General features: G+C 47.4%; 20 non-coding genes across 20 annotated transcripts; all 20 read left to right on the forward strand.

The window, feature by feature from the left end:
* Positions 1-2,439: 2,439 nt before the first annotated feature.
* Trnak-cuu (transfer RNA lysine (anticodon CUU)) lies at positions 2,440-2,512 on the forward strand. The gene has a single exon. It is a non-coding gene; the product is annotated as a tRNA-Lys (tRNA).
* A 153-nt stretch (positions 2,513-2,665) lies between these two features.
* On the forward strand, positions 2,666-2,738 carry Trnak-cuu (transfer RNA lysine (anticodon CUU)). The gene has a single exon. It is a non-coding gene; the product is annotated as a tRNA-Lys (tRNA).
* Positions 2,739-2,892: 154 nt separating this feature from the next.
* On the forward strand, positions 2,893-2,965 carry Trnak-cuu (transfer RNA lysine (anticodon CUU)). The gene has a single exon. It is a non-coding gene; the product is annotated as a tRNA-Lys (tRNA).
* A 151-nt stretch (positions 2,966-3,116) lies between these two features.
* On the forward strand, positions 3,117-3,189 carry Trnak-cuu (transfer RNA lysine (anticodon CUU)). Its single transcript has one exon. It is a non-coding gene; the product is annotated as a tRNA-Lys (tRNA).
* Positions 3,190-3,341: 152 nt separating this feature from the next.
* On the forward strand, positions 3,342-3,414 carry Trnak-cuu (transfer RNA lysine (anticodon CUU)). Its single transcript has one exon. It is a non-coding gene; the product is annotated as a tRNA-Lys (tRNA).
* Positions 3,415-3,565: 151 nt separating this feature from the next.
* On the forward strand, positions 3,566-3,638 carry Trnak-cuu (transfer RNA lysine (anticodon CUU)). Its single transcript has one exon. It is a non-coding gene; the product is annotated as a tRNA-Lys (tRNA).
* A 152-nt stretch (positions 3,639-3,790) lies between these two features.
* On the forward strand, positions 3,791-3,863 carry Trnak-cuu (transfer RNA lysine (anticodon CUU)). The gene has a single exon. It is a non-coding gene; the product is annotated as a tRNA-Lys (tRNA).
* Positions 3,864-4,016: 153 nt separating this feature from the next.
* Trnak-cuu (transfer RNA lysine (anticodon CUU)) lies at positions 4,017-4,089 on the forward strand. The gene has a single exon. It is a non-coding gene; the product is annotated as a tRNA-Lys (tRNA).
* Positions 4,090-4,242: 153 nt separating this feature from the next.
* Positions 4,243-4,315, forward strand: Trnak-cuu (transfer RNA lysine (anticodon CUU)). The gene has a single exon. It is a non-coding gene; the product is annotated as a tRNA-Lys (tRNA).
* Positions 4,316-4,468: 153 nt separating this feature from the next.
* Positions 4,469-4,541, forward strand: Trnak-cuu (transfer RNA lysine (anticodon CUU)). The gene has a single exon. It is a non-coding gene; the product is annotated as a tRNA-Lys (tRNA).
* Positions 4,542-4,694: 153 nt separating this feature from the next.
* On the forward strand, positions 4,695-4,767 carry Trnak-cuu (transfer RNA lysine (anticodon CUU)). Its single transcript has one exon. It is a non-coding gene; the product is annotated as a tRNA-Lys (tRNA).
* A 154-nt stretch (positions 4,768-4,921) lies between these two features.
* On the forward strand, positions 4,922-4,994 carry Trnak-cuu (transfer RNA lysine (anticodon CUU)). Its single transcript has one exon. It is a non-coding gene; the product is annotated as a tRNA-Lys (tRNA).
* Positions 4,995-5,150: 156 nt separating this feature from the next.
* Trnak-cuu (transfer RNA lysine (anticodon CUU)) lies at positions 5,151-5,223 on the forward strand. The gene has a single exon. It is a non-coding gene; the product is annotated as a tRNA-Lys (tRNA).
* A 153-nt stretch (positions 5,224-5,376) lies between these two features.
* Positions 5,377-5,449, forward strand: Trnak-cuu (transfer RNA lysine (anticodon CUU)). The gene has a single exon. It is a non-coding gene; the product is annotated as a tRNA-Lys (tRNA).
* Positions 5,450-5,601: 152 nt separating this feature from the next.
* Positions 5,602-5,674, forward strand: Trnak-cuu (transfer RNA lysine (anticodon CUU)). The gene has a single exon. It is a non-coding gene; the product is annotated as a tRNA-Lys (tRNA).
* Positions 5,675-5,827: 153 nt separating this feature from the next.
* Positions 5,828-5,900, forward strand: Trnak-cuu (transfer RNA lysine (anticodon CUU)). Its single transcript has one exon. It is a non-coding gene; the product is annotated as a tRNA-Lys (tRNA).
* Positions 5,901-6,053: 153 nt separating this feature from the next.
* Positions 6,054-6,126, forward strand: Trnak-cuu (transfer RNA lysine (anticodon CUU)). Its single transcript has one exon. It is a non-coding gene; the product is annotated as a tRNA-Lys (tRNA).
* A 5,015-nt stretch (positions 6,127-11,141) lies between these two features.
* On the forward strand, positions 11,142-11,214 carry Trnak-cuu (transfer RNA lysine (anticodon CUU)). Its single transcript has one exon. It is a non-coding gene; the product is annotated as a tRNA-Lys (tRNA).
* A 5,094-nt stretch (positions 11,215-16,308) lies between these two features.
* Positions 16,309-16,381, forward strand: Trnak-cuu (transfer RNA lysine (anticodon CUU)). Its single transcript has one exon. It is a non-coding gene; the product is annotated as a tRNA-Lys (tRNA).
* A 153-nt stretch (positions 16,382-16,534) lies between these two features.
* Trnak-cuu (transfer RNA lysine (anticodon CUU)) lies at positions 16,535-16,607 on the forward strand. Its single transcript has one exon. It is a non-coding gene; the product is annotated as a tRNA-Lys (tRNA).
* Positions 16,608-18,004: the final 1,397 nt, after the last annotated feature.

Below are 18,004 nucleotides of genomic sequence, written 5' to 3' on the forward strand. Positions count from 1 at the left end.
TATCGAGGCGCAGTAGTCAGGGCACGCGCAGAGCGGTTTTGGTGCGGGGAAACGCCCACCAAACGAGCTCTAGGCGATGAAAAGCGGCATGCAGTAAAAAAAGAAATAAACGAAATTTGTTATCCCAACCGTGTTACCACAGATAGTAATATCATTGAAATGGCCTTCGTTGAGCGCTTCCGTAACTTACTAAATCATAACAAAGAAAACACCGAGCTGTTTAAAAATAACTTCTTGCCACTAATCCCTAATTAGAAAAAAAACTATGTGAGGAGCTAGAAAGACCAATTAGCGTGAAAGAAGTTGAAAAAGCAATTGATGACTTAAGCCTTGGTAAATCACCTGGACCAGATGGACTAGGGGCAGCTTTCTATAAATGCTTTAAAGCAGAAATGGCAGAAGTATTGCACCGCGTAATAAATGAGTGTTACGAAATGAAAATGATGCCCCCATCATTTAGGATGACACATATGGTACTAATTCCAAAGACCAATGATCCTTTGAAGTTACGCTCTGTAGAGCCTTACAGACCAATAAGCCTCACAAATGTTGATTATAAAGTTCACATGAAAGTGCTTGCTAAGCGACTTCAAAAAGTAATTAAAATACTAATTGGGCCTCACCAGACCTGTGGAATCCAAGGAAGAACGATATACACTAATATCCACGTTGCCAGAAGCATACTTGAATCATGTGATGCCGAAGAAGGTCGGGTTGCCATGCTACAGTTAGACCTTGAAAAGGCGTTTCATAAGGTTACACACGAAATTTTACTATTAATACTGGAACACACCAATGTAGGTTCTGTCATTCTAGATGGTGTGCGAATGGCTTATGAAGGCTGTACCACTAAACTAGTAATAAATAAGCAACTTAGTGAAAGTATAACAGTTACCTCTAGTCTGCGCCAAGGATGTCCAGTCTCGTCATTGTTATTTGCTCTGTATGTAGAACCTTTCTGTTTAAAGATTCTTCAGAACCCCACTATTCAAGGCTTCCGATACTGTAATAATGAAGTCAAAGTGTTGCCATATGCCGACGATATTGCTGTGTTTTGTTCAGACATAAAAAGTGTTGAAATAGTAGTGAAAGAGACTACAGCCTTCTGTGAAGCCACAGGAAGTGCTGTCAACTGGACAAAGAGTCTCGGCATTTGGTATGGAAACTGGCCAATCACACCAGAGGTGTACTGCAACATGCAATGGTCGAATTCGCCAAACGTATACCTTGGAGTGCCACTGCAACACCATAATTCAACGACTGGTTATTGGCTTGAGGAAGCTGATAGAGTAAGAGACCAGACTCAGAAATGGGGCGGTCACAAATTCTCAGTATTTACAAGAGCAAATGTGTGCAATACATTTTTAGTGGCCAAAATATTCTATGTATTGCAGGTATTGAGTATGACAAGAATGACAATACAGAAACTCCACCGAGTGTTTGCAGTTTTTATTTGGGGCTCCAGTTGGGAGCGCACAAGTCGATGTAATCTGTTTCATGCAGTGCGGAACGGCGGACTAGGGCTGTCACATTTGTTCTTGAAACAAGTAGTTTCAAGATTTATCTTTTTGCGTGATCAGAGTGATACATTTTTGAGAACTGTAATACAAGTACGCCTGTGGAACCATCTTGCGGATTATATTGTGTCAACCAGCGCTGCAACACATGGTGCACTACCATGTTTCCTGCGCGAGGTAGTGGCTGCTTATCGCATTGTTCGCGCGCATTTTTCTCTTGAATACCTTTGCATTGTAGGAAAGAAAAAGTTGTATAAAGATTTAGTGGATGTTTTTCTTCCGACACCTTTATATAGGGCAAACTATTATTTGGGTGATGAAAGAAACGTGTTGAAAAGAGTTAAGCGAATGCCTGTACGAAGCTCTGCGAAAACATATTTCTTTCAATTGCACATAGAAACGCTCCCTGTGAAGACATGACTTCAAAGCAAGGGTATTTTTGTTCCCTGGACAATAAACTGTAGAATATGTCAGAAACCGGAAACTATTGACCATATATTTCTGGATTGCCACGATGCACGATTTTTGTGGGACATTCTTCAGCGCACAATTAAAAAAGATTTAGTACTGTCACAATTTGGCATACGATTCTTGCCTTATGACGAAACAGGGGGCGTTCCTAGTGATGTGGTTATGTTGCTTTGTATGCATGCACTCTGGAAAACACGGATGGCAGATAGATATGCTGACGTTGATGCACGACCAGCGCGACAATATTTCATGGAAAGCGTTATCTATACAAGAGATGTACCGAACTTTGCGGTCAACGCTCCTCAATGGGTGACGCAATTGGATGAATTCGCGTCACTAAAGCCTTTTTAAAATTGCATCATGCTCAAGACTAGCTGATGTATTTTACCTTTTGAAATATTTCTCAATTGTATTACTGTATGTTGTTGAAAACGGAAATAAAGAAAAAAAAGCCCGGCTAGCTCAGTCGGTAGAGCATGAGACTCTTAATCTCAGGGTCGTGGGTTCGAGCCCCACGTTGGGCGGATGCTTTTGCTACTTCATAATTGTTTTGCACTGATAAGGGTGGCATTTGTTGAAGCAATTCTTTTGTATTTTAGATCCGCGAAAAAAAAATGTTTTACTGTTGCGCCGCAAACGTGGTCATGTAAATCTGTGTAGGAGCGAACGAAGGCGGAGCCCGGCTAGCTCAGTCGGTAGAGCATGAGACTCTTAATCTCAGGGTCGTGGGTTCGAGCCCCACGTTGGGCGGATGCCTTTGCTAATTCATAATTGTTTTGCACTGATAAGGGCTGCATTTGTTGAAGCCATTCTTTTGTATTTTAGATCCGCGAAAAAAAAAATGTTTCACTGTTGCGCCGCTAACGTGGTCATGTAAATCTGTGTAGGAGCGAAGGAAGGCAGAGCCCGGCTAGCTCAGTCGGTAGAGCATGAGACTCTTAATCTCAGGGTCGTGGGTTCGAGCCCCACGTTGGGCGGATGCTTTTGCTACTTCATAATTGTTTTGCACTGATAAGGGCTGCATTTGTTGAAGCCATTCTTTTGTATTTTAGATCCGCGAAAAAAATGTTTCACTGTTGCGCCGCTAACGTGGTCATGTAAATCTGTGTAGGAGCGAACGAAGGCAGAGCCCGGCTAGCTCAGTCGGTAGAGCATGAGACTCTTAATCTCAGGGTCGTGGGTTCGAGCCCCACGTTGGGCGGATGCTTTTGCTACTTCATAATTGTTTTGCACTGATAAGGGCTGCATTTGTTGAAGCCATTCTTTTGTATTTTAGATCCGCGAAAAAAAATGTTTCACTGTTGCGCCGCTAACGTGGTCATGTAAATCTGTGTAGGAGCGAACGAAGGCAGAGCCCGGCTAGCTCAGTCGGTAGAGCATGAGACTCTTAATCTCAGGGTCGTGGGTTTGAGCCCCACGTTGGGCGGATGCTTTTGCTACTTCATAATTGTTTTGCACTGATAAGGGCTGCATTTGTTGAAGCCATTCTTTTGTATTTTAGATCCGCGAAAAAAATGTTTTACTGTTGCGCCGCTAACGTGGTCATGTAAATCTGTGTAGGAGCGAACGAAGGCAGAGCCCGGCTAGCTCAGTCGGTAGAGCATGAGACTCTTAATCTCAGGGTCGTGGGTTCGAGCCCCACGTTGGGCGGATGCTTTTTATACTTCATAATTGTTTTGCAATGATAAGGGTGGCATTTGTTGAAGCAATCGTTTTGTATTTTAGATCCGCGAAAAAAAATGTTTTACTGTTGCGCCGCTAACGTGATCATATAAATGTGTGTAGGAGCGAACGAAGGCAGAGCCCGGCTAGCTCAGTCGGTAGAGCATGAGACTCTTAATCTCAGGGTCGTGGGTTCGAGCCCCACGTTGGGCGGATGCTTTTGATACTTCATAATTGTTTTGCAATGATAAGGGTGGCATTTGTTGAAGCAATCGTTTTGTATTTTAGATCCGCGAAAAAAAAATGTTTTACTGTTGCGCCGCTAACGTGATCATATAAATGTGTGTAGGAGCGAACGAAGGCAGAGCCCGGCTAGCTCAGTCGGTAGAGCATGAGACTCTTAATCTCAGGGTCGTGGGTTCGAGCCCCACGTTGGGCGGATGCTTTTGCTACTTCATAATTGTTTTGCACTGATAAGGGCTGCATTTGTTGAAGCAATTCTTTTGTATTTTAGATCCGCGAAAAAAAAATGTTTTACTGTTGCGCCGCTAACGTGATCATATAAATGTGTGTAGGAGCGAACGAAGGCAGAGCCCGGCTAGCTCAGTCGGTAGAGCATGAGACTCTTAATCTCAGGGTCGTGGGTTCGAGCCCCACGTTGGGCGGATGCTTTTGCTACTTCATAATTGTTTTGCACTGATAAGGGCTGCATTTGTTGAAGCAATTCTTTTGTATTTTAGATCCGCGAAAAAAAAATGTTTTACTGTTGCGCCGCTAACGTGATCATATAAATGTGTGTAGGAGCGAACGAAGGCAGAGCCCGGCTAGCTCAGTCGGTAGAGCATGAGACTCTTAATCTCAGGGTCGTGGGTTCGAGCCCCACGTTGGGCGGATGCTTTTGCTACTTCATAATTGTTTTGCACTGATAAGGGCTGCATTTGTTGAAGCAATTCTTTTGTATTTTAGATCCGCGAAAAAAAAATGTTTTACTGTTGCGCCGCTAACGTGATCATATAAATGTGTGTAGGAGCGAACGAAGGCAGAGCCCGGCTAGCTCAGTCGGTAGAGCATGAGACTCTTAATCTCAGGGTCGTGGGTTCGAGCCCCACGTTGGGCGGATGCTTTTGATACTTCATAATTGTTTTGCAATGATAAGGGTGGCATTTGTTGAAGCAATTCTTTTGTATTTTAGATCCGCGAAAAAAAAAATGTTTTACTGTTGCGCCGCTAACGTGATCATATAAATGTGTGTAGGAGCGAACGAAGGCAGAGCCCGGCTAGCTCAGTCGGTAGAGCATGAGACTCTTAATCTCAGGGTCGTGGGTTCGAGCCCCACGTTGGGCGGATGCTTTTGATACTTCATAATTGTTTTGCAATGATAAGGGTGGCATTTGTTGAAGCAATTCTTTTGTATTTTAGATCCGCGAAAAAAAGGCAATGTTTTACTGTTGCGCCGCTAGCGTGATCATATAAATGTGTGTAGGAGCGAAGGAAGGCAGAGCCCGGCTAGCTCAGTCGGTAGAGCATGAGACTCTTAATCTCAGGGTCGTGGGTTCGAGCCCCACGTTGGGCGGATGCTTTTGCTACTTCATAATTGTTTTGCACTGATAAGGGCTGCATTTGTTGAAGCAATTCTTTTGTATTTTAGATCCGCGAAAAAAAAATGTTTTACTGTTGCGCCGCTAACGTGATCATATAAATGTGTGTAGGAGCGAACGAAGGCAGAGCCCGGCTAGCTCAGTCGGTAGAGCATGAGACTCTTAATCTCAGGGTCGTGGGTTCGAGCCCCACGTTGGGCGGATGCTTTTGATACTTCATAATTGTTTTGCACTGATAAGGGCTGCATTTGTTGAAGCAATTCTTTTGTATTTTAGATCCGCGAAAAAAAATGTTTTACTGTTGCGCCGCTAACGTGATCATATAAATGTGTGTAGGAGCGAACGAAGGCAGAGCCCGGCTAGCTCAGTCGGTAGAGCATGAGACTCTTAATCTCAGGGTCGTGGGTTCGAGCCCCACGTTGGGCGGATGCTTTTGATACTTCATAATTGTTTTGCACTGATAAGGGCTGCATTTGTTGAAGCAATTCTTTTGTATTTTAGATCCGCGAAAAAAAAATGTTTTACTGTTGCGCCGCTAACGTGATCATATAAATGTGTGTAGGAGCGAACGAAGGCAGAGCCCGGCTAGCTCAGTCGGTAGAGCATGAGACTCTTAATCTCAGGGTCGTGGGTTCGAGCCCCACGTTGGGCGGATGCTTTTGATACTTCATAATTGTTTTGCAATGATAAGGGTGGCATTTGTTGAAGCAATCGTTTTGTATTTTAGATCCGCGAAAAAAAAATGTTTTACTGTTGCGCCGCTAACGTGATCATATAAATGTGTGTAGGAGCGAACGAAGGCAGAGCCCGGCTAGCTCAGTCGGTAGAGCATGAGACTCTTAATCTCAGGGTCGTGGGTTCGAGCCCCACGTTGGGCGGATGCTTTTGCTACTTCATAATTGTTTTGCACTGATAAGGGCTGCATTTGTTGAAGCAATTCTTTTGTATTTTAGATCCGCGAAAAAAAAATGTTTTACTGTTGCGCCGCTAACGTGATCATATAAATGTGTGTAGGAGCGAACGAAGGCAGAGCCCGGCTAGCTCAGTCATTCTGCTTCCAGCCACCGAGCGTGACGGTTCGTGGAATCATGGCCTCTTCAAGGCAGCGACAGCGGTCACTTTTGGCCGCGGCAACAGGACTAACGACGATAAGGAATACCCGTTTATTCTGCCTCAATTGCCAAAAGGACGAGTGGCGATTAACACCGTGTTTTTGCACGGGGATGTGCGTGCCAGACCCTACAAGGTCGAGGATTTTAGGGACGCCCTGCTGCCGACGGGCTTGCTACCGGAGGTGGTGTGCATAGGGGCGTACCAGATAAACCACGTCTGGGCGGTGACCCTCACGGATGCAACCGCCATGAAACGGCTGATAGCCCACAAGGAACTGCAGGTGAAGGGACGACGGTGCGTTATCGTCGACCCACAGGACCAGCAGGTGAAGCTTAGGCTTAACTGGCTACTGTACGGCGTGGCAGACGAGGACATCCGGACTGCGTTCGCGGCTTTCGGCAAGGTGGAGGAGGTAAGCCGGGAAAGGTGGCGCGTCCAAGGCATGCGGGACAAGACGTCAACCACCAGGACCGTGCTGCTCAAGCTGAAGAGCGGCGTCAAAGTGGAGGACCTTCCTCATCAGGTCCGCGTCGGCGGAGAGTTGGCCTTAGTAGTTGTTCCCGGCCGGCCTATGCAGTGCTTGCGTTGCCAGGGCACGGGACACGTCCGCCGGGAATGTAAAGTCCCCGCTGTTCACGGTGCAAACGTTTCGGCCACGAGGACGCTGATTGCGTGAAATCATACGCCGCCGTGACGGGCCCGGCTGCGACTGACGTTGCGGCGGAGCACGTCATGGACGTGGTGGAGGCGGAGGACGCTGCCAAAGGAGCCGGAGACCCGGTGCCACTGGCAACGAGCGGTGCTTCGTTGACCAGGAACGCAGACGGCAAGGAGGCTGAGGCCGCTGCGATGCCGAGTGCGTCGGAACAAGTCGCGACTACAGGAGATCAGGCGACGGGGGGCGTTAGTGGAGATGCACCCATCGACGACACGAAGGCAATGCAACAGGACGAGGCCGTCAACGACGACGACCGGACTACGACTCCCGCTCCAGTCAAGCGCACCCACGACGAGACGAAGGACCGAGATGAGGGTGCAACGAGCTCCAACGAGGGACCGCCGACAAAGACGCCTCTTGGGAGGCGAATGGGCTTCAAGCCAAAGCCCAACATCCCGCCGGAGAGAACGCCTGGCGACAAAGCACCTCCCCCGAACAACGCCGGTAAGCAGGAAGGTTCCGGAGACGGCTAGCCGAGGGCTAGTCGTGAGGGGTAAGCACCATGCTCCGGGCCTACTTCATTCTTTAGTACAGCATGGCACCTGAACCGTCTCTCAGTATTGCCACCCTAAACGTGCGAGGCTTGGCGGCTAGCCGTAGGCAAAGTCAAGTCCTACGGTTGGTCACTGACCACGACATAGACGTTCTAGCTGTCCAGGAGACCAAGGTAGACGGCGAGGAGGAGACCGGGAGCATGGTGCGGCGTTTCACGACTAGATATTACGCGGTCGTGAGCCACGCGGTAGGGACGTCCGCCGGATGCGTCCTGTTTGTTAAGAAGTTGCCAAACCTTATAGTACAGAGTGTGTTTTCATGTCAATCCGGAAGGATTGTATTTTGCGACTTTGTTTTTTGTGAAGTTCAATTTCGAGTTATATGCATATATGCGCCAAATGGTGTAGAAGAACGGGCATTATTTTTTCGAATCTTGTTCAGTATATTAGCAGTGAAAAGTGCATGCTTTTGTTGGGAGATTTCAACTGTGTTTTGAGTGCTCGGGACCGATCCAATAATGGCGGTATCCGCGATAAAAGCAGTCATATATTGTCTAAGCTCATTAGCGAAAATGAACTAGACGATGTATGCCAGTGTCTGGAGGGAGAGCGGGAAGTGATGTATACGCGATTTCAAGGAAGTAGTCATGCGCGGTTAGACCGTTTGTACATGTCACAGGACATGATTCCAAAGTGCCACAGTTATTCTGTTGCACCTGTGTCGTTCTCAGATCACTGCTTGGTGAAGTGTAACATAGGTATGAAGAAGAAGAGTGAATCTTTTAACTGGGACCTATGGAAAATGAATGCCTTACTACTAAAGGACGAGCCATTTGTAGAGGCAATACACGAGGCCGTTATGGAAGTATGCGATGAAAGTACTGAAACCATAGCAGAGAAATGGGAATGGTTCAAACAGAAGGTAAAAATGAAAGCAATAGAAAGATCGAGCTGCTTAAAGTTTGAGAGGGAGATGAAAGAAAGAGACTTACGAAAGATACTTAAGCAGCTGATAGCGCTGGAATGCAAAGAGCCAGGGCAGTACAAGCAAGATATGCGAACCATCAAAGAAAACATTGAGCAGTTGGACAAAGAACGCTATCAAGGCGCGATTGTGCGCGCAAGAGCAAATGCATTAGTAGAGGGGGAGACGCCCACCAAAAGGGCGCTTGGACTTGAAAAAGCTCATGGTCGACGTAATCATGTCGATAATATATTGTGGAACGGCACACTTGTCGACGATAATAAGAGCATAGGCCGAGCAATTTTAGACTATTACCAGTCGCTGTTTGCATTTCAAGATGCCAATGTAGATGAGTTCAAAAGGGTCTTTCTCGGTCGCATGCCGCGACTGAGTGACGACACGAAGGACCGATTAGAAGGGAATATAAGAGAACACGAAGTCGAAAAAGCAATAAATGATTTGAACAGTGGCAAATCACCCGGACCTGACGGTCTGAGCGCGTGTTTTTATAAAGCCTTCAAGAAAGAACTGTCGCCCCTGCTAACAGACCTGTTTAACGCCGCGTATGTGAACAAAGCTTTGCCGCCTTCTTTTGGTAAAGCGCATACCATCTTGATACCTAAGAGTGACAAAGCGGAGAAACTTAGGCTCGTGACATCTTATAGGCCGATATCTTTAACCAATGTCGACTATAAGATTTTCATGAAGGTGTTGGCAGCCAGACTGCAAAGAGTCATCAAAGAAATAGTCGCAGACCACCAAACGTGTGGGATCAAAGGGAGGTCAATTTTTTCGAATATTCACACGATGCGGTGCGTGCTCGAGTGCTGTGACGTAACGTACGACGGTGTCGTAGTGCTTCAGCTGGACCTAGAGGAAGCGTTTGACTGTGTGTCTCATGATATTTTGTTTGCCATTCTGGATCACGTTAATGTAGGTGCCATCGTCACTGAGGGAGTGGCGTTGGCGTATCAGAACTGCACAACACGCTTAATTGTGAATAAATCATTGGGGGCCCCCATTAACGTCATGCGTTCTGTGCGTCAAGGCTGCCCCCTCAGTCCTCTTTTGTTTGCAATTTACATAGAAACGATGTGTTTGGCAATAATTGAGAACGAGCAAATACGAGGTTATAGCTTGGCAGCCACAGAAGTCAAGCTCCTTGCATATGCAGATGACATAGCCGTGTGTTGTACAAACAGAGAAAGAGTAACAGAAACGATACGCGTTGTGAAGCAGTTTTGTGATGTGACGGGCAGTAAAGTGAACTGGGGTAAGTCCCTCGGTTTGTGGCACGGAGAGGGGTCTTTGGCGCCGGACAACATTGCGAATGTGAGATGGGTAAAAACCCCTACCAAGTATCTCGGTGTTCCCATGGACAGTTACAAACATAGCGAGGGATACTGGACGAACCAAATAAAAGAAACAAGAGGAAAAGCAGACAGGTGGAAAGGCATCAACCTGTCCATTTTCGCAAGGGCAACTGTATGTAATATGTTTTTCATTACGAAGTTGTGGTACGTCATGCAGACATTGTTTTGTTCAAGGGTAAATGTGCAAAGGTTGCACAGAGTGTTCGCCGTTTTTATCTGGGACTCCAACTGGGAAAGATGTAGCCGAACAAACCTGTTCAGGCGGGTGAAGGAAGGGGGGCTGGGCTTGGCGCACCTTTTTGTACGACAGCTTGTCAATAGATTTTTGTTTTTTCGGGATGTGCGCGAGCCATTTCTGCGTACGGTATTACAGCTCAGGTTAAGAGCCGCTTTGCCGGCCCTCATTGTTAGTACCAACAGTATATCAGGAACGATTCGCGGCTATCTAAAAGAAGTTGTTGATAGTGTGCGCTTTCTTTCTGTGCGTTTTTCTTTCGATTATTTATCTGGCGTGAAAAGAAAGACGTTATATAGAGATGTATGCGATATTGTATTCCCAGTGCCATTGTACAGAGCGGTATACAGTGGAGGACCAGGACAGGATGTCCTTAAACGGGTGAAAAGAATGGAGGTGCCTACTGGGGTAAAAACATTCTTTTTTAGGCTACACTCAGGAACACTGTCAGTGAAAACATTCATGGAAGAACGTGGCTTCCTTGTACCATGGGGCTCATATTGCTTGATCTGCAAGCAACCTGAAACCACAGATCATGTGTTCTTGCATTGCTGGGAAGGTGTCTACTTCTGGGACGGCCTAAAACGGACAATGAAGAAGGATTTTCCATTGAGTCCGCATGGGATAAGGTACCTAGCGATAAACAACGAGGACGGAGTTCCATACGATTTAATAATGCTCCAGGGCCTCCACTGTTTATGGCGGGCAAGGATGGCTGGGTACCATTGCGACCCAGACGCTAGGCCTGCACGTATTTATTTTCGATAGAGTATGTCTCGCTTTATTGCAATAAAGAAAACACAAGATTGTGTACCCGATTGGCTGTCGAGGCTAGAACCTTTGACAGCTTTAAAACAATTTTAGTTAGACAACGCCAGTCCATGTAGGACAGGTGGCTTTTGTGTTTTTCAATATGTTTTGTAGTTATTTTTGTGATATTGTTCTCTAGTGTGTGCTCTGTACATTGTCAAAGACCGGCAATAAATAAAAAAAAAAGCCCGGCTAGCTCAGTCGGTAGAGCATGACACTCTTAATCTCAGGGTCGTGGGTTCGAGCCCCACGTTGGGCGGATGCTTTTGCTACTTCATAATTGTTTTGCACTGATAAGGGTGGCATTTGCTGAAGCAATCGTTTTGTATTTTAGATCCGCGAAAAAAAATGTTTTACTGTTGCGCCGCTAACGTGATCATATAAATGTGTGTAGGAGCGAACGAAGGCAGAGCGCGGCTAGCTGATTCCACTTCCGGACGTCGAGGCGAACGGACGTGCCATCATGTGCTCCGAAGGAGCGGTCTCAGCGGCCCATCTTGGCCGCGGAAACAGGAACATTCATGAAGACAACCAGGATTATCAAGTGATGCTGCCCCATCTGCCAAAAGGTCGGATTGTTCTTAATACAGTTTTTTTGCATGGTGATATCCGTGCTCGGCCGTACAGAGTCGAAGACTTCCGGGATGCCCTGGCCAGCCTGGAAATGCTCCCCGAGGTTGTCGCCTTGGGAGCTTTCCAGATGAATCATGTGTGGGCCGTAACACTGAAGAGCTCAGAAGCAATCAAGAAGTTGTTAAGATCTGCAACAATTACTGTCAAGAGCAGGCGCTGTCTAGTCGTTGACCCGAAAAACCAGGACCTACGCCTTAAAATGCACTGGGTGCTCTATAATGTCAACGAAGAAGACATACGTGAGGCTCTAACGCCGTACGGTGAAGTTACGGAAGTTTCCCGAGAGCGCTGGCGTGCACAGGGCGTCACAGACAAGGGCTCCACAACGCGTCTGGTGAACCTCAAGTTGAAGCCGGGCGTTACAAGTGAAGATATCCCGCATCAGCTTCGAGTCGCGGGAGAGCCAGCTTTATTAGTGGTGCCTGGAAGGCCACCACTTTGCTTGCGCTGCCAAGGAAAAGGCCACGTTCGCCGGGAGTGCCGGGTGCCCCGATGCTCGCGTTGCAGGCGTTTTGGCCATGATGAAAGTCAGTGCACGCCTACATACGCAAACGTCACAGGGCCGTTGAAGAATCCAGATTCCTCTGAGCTTGTCATGGACGAGGCGGTGGCTGAGGACGCGGCAGCCGCTGAAAGTGAGAAGGTTAAACCGCAAGTAACGCCCACAGCACCCGCCCCCTTGCAGCTGGCCGTGATGTCCGTACCATGCGAGCAGCCGGCACCGCAAGAAAAGCAGTCTGACCCGGAAAAGGACAGGCTGCACCTGTCAAAAGAAGCCAAGGAAGACTCAGCTGCAGTGACTGACTCCAACGCGCTGAGCGCAATGGAGACAGATGCGACTACGTCGTCGAGTAAGCGGGCGCACATCGAGACAGTGAAACTTGACGACCCGAATGGTGGCCTGAATGCCGAGGAGCCGCCTGCTAAAGCGGCACTGGGCCGACGGCCGTCATTCAGGCCGAAGCCGAACATTCCCCCAGACAAACATGTTGCAGACACGACGCCGAAGTAGGCGCCGGGGTCTGCGCTTTTTGGGTGCCAGCACATCAAGCTGCGAAAGACTTTCACGCGCATGGACGGCTTCGGGGAGCGGAGACATCAAGCTTGTGTTGCAGAAGGTGCAAGCGTGTCAGAAAGAATTCTGCAAGGACTGGCCCAACCCGGTGAACTGTCTGCCGTGCGGTCGCGCACAGAGGTGAGCGTCGTGCGACCCGTTCGCTCCTCACAAAATATGCACGATAAAACTGGGCAGCCGCTACGAGTAGCTACACTGAATGTAAGGGGTTTAGCTGCCCGGAGAAGGCAGTACCAAGTGAGCTGACTATTTTTAGAAAATGAGTTGGATCTTGTCGCAGTGCAAGAAACTAAAATCGAAAGTGAGGAGCAGACGGACTGCATGGTGGAAACCTTTCGAACGCGCTACAATGTTTGTATTTGTCATGCTGTGGGAACATCCGGTGGATGCGCGATCTTCATCCGCAATAACCTTGACATTTCGGATGTGAGCATTGTTGTTTCTGAAGCAGGACGATTGCTAATTGTCGACTTTTATTTTTCCGGCCAGCCTTGGAGAGTGATATGTGTTTATGCACCTAATAACGAGAACGATCGCGTAGACTTTTTCGGAAAAATCGAGCGTTACTTGAAGTGTTTGAAGCGTATTGTCATGCTTGGCGATTTCAATTGTGTTTTGATGGCCGAAGACAGAGCTAAGAATGTGTCTGGTCGCGATAAAAGTGCAAATGCACTGCGGGCGTTAATGCACGAAAATGATTTGGACGACATGGGATGGCTTCTTTCGAATGGAAATCGGCCCGTGTTCACGCACTTCCAGCGCGGAAGTAGCGCGCGGCTCGACAGAGTGTATGCCTCGGTTGACTTTGTGAACATGTGCACTAATTATGAAGTAAAACATCTCTCTTTTAGTGACCACAGCCTTGTTATGGTCACACTCGGTGGCAAGAAAAGGAAAACGCAATTCAGCTGGCAGTTATGGAAGTTCAATGTAAGACTACTCGACGACGAATTGTTTAATGGAAAAGTAAAAGGAAAAATTGAATGCATGACCCGCACAGCAGCAAAGTCACGTGCGGCTGAATGGGACCATTTCAAGAACGAAGTCAAGCTGATAGCGATCGAGAGAGGAACTTTGCTCAGTCATAAAGAAAAAGAAAAAACAAGAGAATTGCAATGCCAGCTTGATTTTATGATCAGCATGGGAACAGCGAATCCCGGGAAATTCTGTAAAGAAATCCGTGAAGTTAAGGGTCAGCTCGAGGCTCTCGACGTTGAAAAATATCGATCAGCAGTAGTAAGGGCGCGAGCTGAAAAGCTCTGAATGGGGGAAACTCCCAATAAGCGCGCATTGTGCGACGAAAGGAGATATGCAACACAAAATGAAATCCGAGAGATAACGTATCAAAACAATATTACCAGTGACATTAACGAAATTGAACGAGCATTTGTTGAGCACTATCAGAACCTAATAGGTGAAAAAAGAAGCGGGAGCTCTCCGCTAGAGCCGGAGATCCTTGATTTAATGCCAAGGTTAGATGAAGATACTCGAGCGCTTTTGGAGCAACCCATTAGCGTAGATGAAATCAAACATGCGATCACCGAACTAACGTTGGGGAAAACACCTGGGCCAGACGGCCTCGGTGCCGCGTTCTACAAAGCTTACGCCGATGATTTGGCACCCATTTTGCATGCAGTAATCACAGAGGCGTTCGAAACGAAAGAAATGCCGCTTTCTTTCCGCGCCGCTCACGTAGTGCTGATTCCGAAATCTGATGACCGTACTAAGCTGCTACCTGTGGGGGCGTATCGTCCGATAACGCTCACAAACACGGACTACAAAGTTTACACAAAAGTGTTGGCAAAGCGACTGCAGAGTGTCATCAAACTTGTTGGACCACACCAGACATGTGGCATAAAAGGACGCTCTATCTGTACAAATGTGCATGTAGCCCGCAGTATTCTCGAGTGTTGTGACATTTTTGACGATCGAGTAGCTATGTTGCAGCTCGACTTAGCAAAAGCATTTGACCGTGTGTCGCATGAAGTTCTTTTCAGCATTCTTGAACATGCAAACATAGGCACTGTGATACTCGATGGTTTAAAGATGGTGTACAGTGACTGTATTATAAACATTGTGGTGAACAAGAAACTAACTGATAGTATTAAGATCAGATCATCAGTAAGGCAAGGTTGTCCATTGTCCCCTTTGCTCTTTGCAATTTACTTAGAGCCATTCTGTTTATCTCTAATAAGCAATAAAAGGATTAATGGCTATAAGCTTGAATCGTCACATGTTAAAGTGCTTGCTTATGCTGACGATGTGGCAATATTTTGTGCGGATAGGGAAAGTGTGCAGGAGGCAATAAGCGAGACTCATAGATTTTGCGGACAAACCGGCTGCGAGATCAACTGGGACAAGAGTATCGGCTTTTGGCATGGAAGCTGGGATGTCACGCCAGCTGTCTTCGCAAATTTACAGTGGACTGTGTCTCCTTCGAAATATCTGGGTGTGCCTCTTGAGCACTACAATAGCACTGCACAATACTGGGAAGATGAGACGTCGCGTCTAAAAGAGAAAACCGGAGGATGGCAAGGTCGCGATTTATCGATGTTTGCAAGGGCAACTGTTTGTAATTTATTTTTAATTGCCAAAGTGTGGTATGTTCTCCAATTTTTGTCCATGACACGTGTGAACGTACAGAAAATTCACAGAGTGTTTGCTGTTTTTATTTGGGGTTCCACTTGGGATAGGGTCAGTCGAACACACTTGTTTCGTCCTGTTCGAGATGGGGGACTTGGACTGTCGCATTTGTTCTTACGACAGATTGTTTCTCGCTTTGTCTTCTTGCGTGACCAAAGTGACTTATTTTTGCGTACGATGCTTCAGGTTCGCTTGAAGGATGTTCTTCCTGAAATTATTGTGTCAAGTGCAACGCCTGTAAACTGTGGGGTTAAAGGCTACGTGCGGGATGTAGCAACTTCCTTCCGAATACTAAAAGCTCGATTTTCAATGCAATATCTGAGCACAGTGACAAGAAAGAAACTTTACAAAGATTTAATTGAAGTTATGCTGCCAGTGCCTATGTACAGAATGAAATACTATGGAAGCCCTGGGCAAGATGTGTTAAAAAGAGTTAAAAGGATGCCAGTGAGAGCGAATGCAAAATCTTTTTTCTTCAAGTTGCATACATCTACCCTTCCTGTGAAAACATGGTTGGCCGACAAAGGAATATTCGTGCCCTGGACGACAAACTGTGTAATCTGTAAGAAACCCGAGACCATTGAGCACGCATTTATTGAGTGCTGGGATGCCGTATTTTACTGGGACGTCTTGCAAAGAACGCTTAAAAAGGAACTGCCGATAACACCGCAGGGTATACGCTTCTGCCGGTAGACAGTGATCAAGAGTTCCCATATGATATGATTATGCTCTTAGGCCTCCATAGTCTTTGGAAAACACGGATGGCGGTAACGCATGCTGATGTAAACCTGCGGTCAACCCGAGAAAATTTTGTTGAAAGTATTGTTTTCATACGTGAAATATTTCGTGTACAGACGGAACCGCCTGATTGGTTGGATGTCCTTGATGAATTGGTGAAGTTCAAAGAATTTTAGCTTGCTACGGTGGCCCAAGTAGGCCAGCGTACTTTTACATGTGTATGTGTATTTGTGTGTGTGAATAAAACAAGGTTCATAAAAAAAAGCCCGTCTAGCTCAGTCGGTAGAGCATGAGACTCTTAATCTCAGGGTCGTGGGTTCGAGCCCCACGTTGGGCGGATGCTTTTGCTACTTCATAATTGTTTTGCACTGATAAGGGCTGCATTTGTTGAAGCAATTCTTTTTTATTTTAGATCCGCGAAAAAAAAATGTTTTACTGTTGCGCCGCTAACGTGATCATATAAATGTGTGTAGGAGCGAACGAAGGCAGAGCCCGGCTAGCTCAGTCGGTAGAGCTTGAGACTCTTAATCTCAGGGTCGTGGGTTCGAGCCCCACGATGGGCGGATGCTTTTGCTACTTCATAATTGTTTTGCACTGATAAGGGCTGCATTTGTTGAAGCCATTCTTTGGTATTTTAGATCCGCGAAAAACAATGTTTTACTGTTGCGCCGCTAACGTGATCATATAAATGTGTGTAGGAGCGAACGAAGGCAGAGCCCGGCTAGCTCAGTCGGTCATTCTGCTTCCGGCAGCCGAGCTGAACGGTCAGCAGAGTCATGGGCTCCAATGGAGCGGCGACAGCGGCCCTAGTTGGCCGCGGAAACAGGGTGAACTGCGAAGACGACACAGGCTATCAGATTATTTTGCCTCCCCTGCCAAAAGGACGCGTGGTGTTGAACACCGTATTTTTGCACGGTGACGTGCGAGCCAGACCCTACAGAGCTGAGGATTTTCGGGACGCTCTCGGCCCAACAGGACTGCTGCCGGAGGTGCTTGCCCTTGGGGCTTACCAGATCAACCACGTCTGGGCGGTGACCATGAACAACGCAGACGCCACGAAACGGCTGCTGGACGTCAAGGAGCTCAAGGTAAAGGGGCGGCGCTGCATCGTGGTTGACCCACAAGACCAGCAGGTACGGCTGCGTCTTCATTGGCTAATACATGGTGTGGCTGATGAAGATGTAAGAACGGCGCTGGCGGCCTTTGGAAAGGTCGTTCAGGTCACCTGAGAGCGATGACGGGTACAAGGAATCAGCGGCAAGGGGACGACTACCCGCTCCGTGTTGCTCAAGCTCAAGAGCGGCGTGAAGCTGGAATACCTCCCACACCAAATCAGGGTCGCAGGTGAACTAGCCCTTGTTGCCGTGCCTGTCCGCCCAATGCAGTGCTTGCGCTGCCAAGGCTCTGGTCATGTACTATCGTAAGCAATATGAGCTCGAACACGGGAGCGCGTGGAAAATAGCCTCAAAACCTAGATAGCGTCATACGTGGATGGCGCTGCCGAAACCGGAGGGGAAAGGAGGGGCGCTCTTCCGCTAACTGTTGGCACTCCCGCTTCGCTAGCGTACAAAATAAATAAATAAATAAATAAATGATAAAAGTGGCGTATCCGAACGCTCAGCTAACACCGCCTAGATTTAATACAAGCATGACCTGTGCATTATGGCAGTCTACGTCACAGCCGATACCTCAGCAGCTGCATAGCCTGATGGGTCATTTGATGTAGCTGTGCGCGTTGATGTGAATTGATATCACCGCTAGCGGCCAGTGACATGCTACAAGCTACTGTTTTGCAGCAATGATATCGAGGCGGGAGTGTGAACAGCCAGTGGAAGCGCGGCGCCCTTTCCAATTTGTTTCCAAAAGCGGCCGCTGCAAATCGGCCGATGTAGGGTTCGAGGCTATTTTCCACGCGCTCGCGTGTTCGAGCTCATATTGCTCACGATAGTACGTCGGGAGT

Source organism: Dermacentor silvarum, chromosome 2 (assembly GCF_013339745.2).
Source record: "Dermacentor silvarum isolate Dsil-2018 chromosome 2, BIME_Dsil_1.4, whole genome shotgun sequence".
Taxonomy (NCBI): domain Eukaryota; kingdom Metazoa; phylum Arthropoda; class Arachnida; order Ixodida; family Ixodidae; genus Dermacentor; species Dermacentor silvarum.